Here is a 5,737-nt window from a genome sequence, read left to right as displayed (position 1 = left end):
GCAGCCAATATAAAAAAACATTATGTTGTTTTCTGCGTATAGAATCTTACAATTTTCATATGCATGTTTTTTTCTATTAGGGTTATAAGTATTTTGCATTTTTGGAGAAAAGCTTGCTACCTTTTAGTTTGCAAGAAATAAAACTGTGAGATCTGTATTATTGTATTCTTTACTTATAAGCATGAGTTTTTGTGCTTCCAGTGTACTTAAATAACGATTTGCAGCATGCATATTTAATATGATTTATTCTTGTTTAATTTACATACAAATTGTATGTTTTTGATAAAATACCATTTATGGTGAAGAATTTTGTAAGGATTTTTGATGCCCCTGTGTATTTTTGTGTGAATGGTTCAATTATTTGTTTTGTAAGATTTTTATAATAAGAATTTTATTGTGCAAATAACATACAATAATGTAGCATCAGCCCCTTAGCGAGACACCCTGTTTTCTGGGTAAAAAATGACTTTAGATCATTCCATCAGTGAAATAAAAGTACTTAATAATCTCTCAAGCCTAGAGATCTTTAGAACATTTGGCCAGTCTTTCTAGTCCATTGGAAATCTTGCTTATTGTGTGGTTTTCTAATCTCTGTTTATACATAAAGTCAAAGGCATTCCACTCTATCAGAAAACACTTTTGAGCATCTCTTCCTAGGATTTTTACTTCAACAGCCTTGACCATTTGAAAACACATTTTGGACTCTTTTGCTTGGTATATCTTGACTATTTGCTAGATATTTTAATTGTTTACATTCATTTTTGTTTGGTCACAGTAATTGCAATATCTGCCATACATACATATTTTGATGACATTTTTGCACACTATTCTTTTTTTAATTAAAGTGAAAGTCAATCCTAGCATTTGTGAAAAGCTAGCATTGACCATTGAAACAAATCAAGTGAATGATACTTCATGCTGAAAGCTCATTTACTTGTTTCAAACGTTCACCATTCTGAGCTACTTAGGTGGCCCACGGCAGAATGCTGTTTTGCTAGAGAGGTGACGTTTCCACCTCTTAGCCAATAGCCTTGCGGTAAATCTGTCTTGGCGCCCTTGGGAGCCGTATTTCCTGCATGCTAGTTGAATGAATAGAAGTCCCCTTTATCTGTTTCAATGGTCAATCCTAAAGCTAGGATTGACTTTCACTTTAACAAATGAATTTACTTGTGCAGTTTTCTTGTTCTTCAGGTAATTTATTTATGTATGCTCAGTAAAAATATTAGCAAAAACAATCATGTCATGCTTTATTTTTAAATGTTAAAACACGAAGAAACAAAATATTTTATTAGTCTTTCATACAAGATTGCATGTTAGCTATAAAATGTTTCAGAAAGTAAAAGCTTTAACATTTAGAAAACATTTTGTTATATACTATCAATGTCAGTTAATGATAGTAAATAGGCCAATTTGTATCTGTCACCAATCTCAATAGTTACAAAACTATACAAACAAAAAATTGAATGATGGGAAATCCTGAGCCTGATAATATGATTCTTTTGAGAAAAAATGAAGAGGGGCACAAACTTTGGCCAGGGTGACATAGAAAAAATAAATGTTTTACTTATAAGGATTGGCTGTTGAGGGGCAGAGTGAATTATAGACAAATCTAGGTGATAGACAGGGGTTGGAGGGGTATAGCCTGATCCATTCTAAGTAGAACCTAGATGGGCAGGTTGAAGGATGAATTAACTCTGCCACCCTAGTGGTGGAAGAAAGGTTAAGTAGCAGCAATCTTAAGATAGCAGCTTCTTATCTAGCATTTAAGATCTGCTCATTTGCAGCTTCATAAATGAAGCTCCAAGTCTCTAGTGTGTAGTCTGTTTTAGCTATTTCTTTACAGTATGCTTTCAATAAGGTTATCTACATCATATTTGAATGATGATAACCTCACAACCAGGCACAGCACATTGGTCTTCTGGGTTAGTAGTAACTGGAACATGATGATAAGGATCTGCCAGCTACCTGTGTTTAAATTGTACACAATTTATTTGAAAGTAAACTAAAACCAGTTATGAAATAAAACAAAACCATGATAATAGATTTTTTTCAATGATTTATTTAGAGAGAAAAAAAAAATCAGTATTATTTCAATATTTGTTTTTCAATTTAATTTTATTTCAAAATACGTTAAGAATTAAGTAACAGTAATACTTACCTGGCAGGGGAGTCTTAGCCATGATCACTAAGGTGGCTTTCCCAGGGCGAGGCTGGTTCATTGCACCCGAGCCCGCTGACCTCTGCGATTTCCCCACATAGAGGAAGCTCGACTGCCCAATTTATGGTAGTTGGGGACTGCGTGCAAGCTTTCCCCTGAAAAAAACAAAAGTATTAAGTAACAGTAAAAAATAATAAATGTATATTAGCTTTCAAAGTAGATATGTTTAGATTAATGTTAGAATTTACAGCATAGGACAGCTTATATGATAAAGTAAAATGCCTTGGTTCATATTAACAAGAATATGCAACTAACTGTTATTCACTGGTAAGACTGCAGATACATATGAATTTAGCAACATATGTTTATTTATATTAACATATAAATTCTATTTTACTCAAATAAGATATTGGGGGATATTTATTATTGGTTCGACCTAGTTATCAAAGCCTACAGACCGGCAAAAGTTGAAATCTATGACGTAACATACAATCCACCGGTCTCAATCTGACACAGATCAATGCTTACGTCATTAAAGATGTTCAGAATACACATTATTTGACACTTTTTAAAAGTTATCAAATAGTTAACCGGTACGCTTGTGGCTATTCCGGCCCAGCGTACCTGGTTTTCAATCTGCCACCCTGGAGGCCGCAGATGTTATAGGAATCAATGGGAGTCTGAAAGCAGCGAAAGCTTATGTTCGATGCTGCAAGACAAATAAATATAACCCATTGATTTATATGGTAGAAAACAAGTTACTTTTACACCTAACACCCTAACATAAACCCTGAGTCTAAGGACCCCTAATCTGAAACCTAAATAAAATTTATTACCCCTATTCCGCCACTCCCGGACCCTGCCACCACTAAATAAAGTTATTAACCCCTATTCTGCCGCTCCCGGACCCCGCCTCCACTAAATAAAGTTATTAACCCCTTTCCCGCTGCAACCGGACCCCGCCACCACCTAAATAAACATATTAACCCCTAAACTTCTGGCCTCCCACATCACTACCATTAACTAAACCTATTAACCCCTAAATTGCCAGCCCCCCACATCGCCATAAACTAAATTAAGCTATTAACCCATAAACCTAACAACCCGCTAACTTTACATTAAAATTACAACATCCCTATCTTAAAATAAATTAAAACTTACCTTTGGAATTAAAATAAATTATATTAAACTATTAATTAACCTACCCTAACTATTATACAAAAAATGACATTAAACTATCAATTAAATTAACTATATTACATACCGTATTAAAAACCCTAACCCTACTCAAATTATTTAAATCTACTATTAAAAATTACTAAATTACAAAAAAACAAAACACTAATTTACAAAAACAAACAAACAGTAAGTTACAAAAACAAACAAACAAACACTGTTACAAAAAAAAAACACAGTATCAAAAATAAAAACTAATTACACCTAATCTAATAGCCCTATCAAAATAATAATAAAAAATAACCCCCCCCCAGCCTACAATAAACTACCTTTTGCGGGGCATTGCCCCAAATAAATCAGCTCTTTCACCTGAAAAAAAATACAAACACCCCCCAACAGTAAAACCTACCACCCACCCAACCAAACCCCCAAAATAAAAAGCCTATCTAAAAAACCTAAGCTCCCTATTGCCCTGAAAAGAGCATTTGTATGGGCATTGCCCTTAAAAGGGCATTTAGCTCTTTTACCTGCCCAGACCCTACTCTAAAAATAAAACCCACCAAAAAAAACTTAAATAAACCTAACACTCCTTCCTGACAATCCACTTACAGTTTTTTAAGTTCTGCTAAACAACATCTAATATCTTTAGTAGAACTCTTCAAACAATACGAAAAACCCTCTTCAATCTCATAAAGTGTTTTTTGTAGCTTAGAAAGGCTTTGCTCTGTGAAAATACTACCTTAAGATTACAGTTATCAAGACACATCTTAAAGGGACATTGAACCCAAATTTTATCTTTCATGATTTAGATTTTAAGCAACTTACTCCTGTTATCAAATTTTCATCATTCTCTTACTATCTTTATTTGAAAATCAAGAATATAAGTTTAGAAGCCGGACCATTTTTGGTTCACAATCTGGCTTGTGCTTGCTGATTGGTGGCTAAATGCTGAACCACAAATTGGCTGGCTCCTTAGCTTAGATGCCTTCTTTTTAAAATAAAGATAGCAAGAGAATGAAGAAAACTGATAACAGGAGTCAATTAGAAAGTTGCTTAAAACTGCATGCTCTATCTAATTCATGAAAGAAAAAATGTGGGTTTAGTATCCCTTTAAATATGTACATTTCTCATATTTGTGTATCTCCAAAATATCTGACCTCACATTTAAAAGTAGAAACATGCCCAAAAATAAAATATTATAAGTTTTTAATTGTATGTGGTTTGAAATTGTTTTTCAAACTTATATAAATCTTGAAAGGGCTCATTCATTCAAAAGATCTGCTACTAATAAATTGTAATGGTGCAAGTTAGGAAGTAAATGGTTTTCTATATTCTTATGGTAAACTCTAATCAATTGTCATTTTTAAAAGTAGACACAGGTAAAAACTATTATTTCAGTGCTGCAATACTTTTAAACCAACCTTTATTAACCTTTTAATGAGTGGAGGTTTGCATTAGCACACCTCCAAACATTTTCTGGAGAATTTCCTAGAGAGGGAGTTGAGGTGTATTTCTGATCAGTGGCCCACTGGTGATTGGCAGGTGGATCCCTGAAAGGAGGGGAGTGGGCAGGATGGGGCACTTATGTGTGCAGTTGGGTAGAATCAGGGAATGCTGCAGGCAGAGCCTTGAAAGTGGGATATTTGCCCTGAGAGGGAAAAATGTAGGAGACCTCTCACCTTGTTACATCCATTCCATGCAATACACGGGACACTTGGGAGATATACTTTAGAGATCTAATCAGGGCTGTACTATACTTCCAGGACTACTGCTAAGTATGGATACAGTTGATTTATACTTAGAATATATATTTGGAATATTATGCTGGACATTTCTGTTAAATTTCAGTCTGAGGAAAGTACATCAATGTGACATGACCAAGTGGATGTGGGAAGGACACAGAGGCAGAGTAACAAGAGTTTTTTTAATGCTGACCGCTGCTCCATAACCTGTCCTCCTGCTCTGAGGAGGCGGACATCGATCGCCAGAAATCAACCCGATCGAATACGATCATGTTGATTGACACCCCGTGCTAGCAGCCGATTGAATGTGAATCTACAGGGGCAGCGTTGCACCAGCAGTTCACAAGCACTGCTGGTGCAATGCTGAATGCGGAGAGGGTAATGCTGTCCGCATTCAGCGATGTCTGTCGGACATGATCCGCTGATTGGATCATGTCAGACAGACATTTGATAAATAGTCCTCTTTGACTCTTTTAATTACTTATGTTATTAGTCAGTGGGCAATATTCTTCTACAGGCAAGGTTTATAGACTTTGAATATCAATTTATAAAGGTTGGGTCAGGCAGAATATCACCTATCCCTGTGTTTGGGTGGTGGAACACAGATGCAGAAGTGAGTGTCAGTGATGGGGCTAGGGCATTTTGTTATAACCAAAGATTG

At 35.3% G+C, this 5,737-nt stretch overlaps 1 non-coding gene across 1 annotated transcript; it reads left to right on the top strand.

Moving 5' to 3' along the window:
* Positions 1-2,150: 2,150 nt before the first annotated feature.
* Positions 2,151-2,316, top strand: LOC128644519 (U1 spliceosomal RNA). The gene has a single exon (XR_008399992.1). It is a non-coding gene; the product is annotated as a U1 spliceosomal RNA (small nuclear RNA).
* The last annotated feature ends 3,421 nt before the right edge of the window (positions 2,317-5,737 follow it).

Source organism: Bombina bombina, unplaced genomic scaffold, assembly GCF_027579735.1.
Source record: "Bombina bombina isolate aBomBom1 unplaced genomic scaffold, aBomBom1.pri scaffold_727, whole genome shotgun sequence".
NCBI classification, from domain to species: Eukaryota; Metazoa; Chordata; class Amphibia; order Anura; family Bombinatoridae; genus Bombina; species Bombina bombina.
This window is presented reverse-complemented; position numbering and strand designations above follow the sequence as displayed.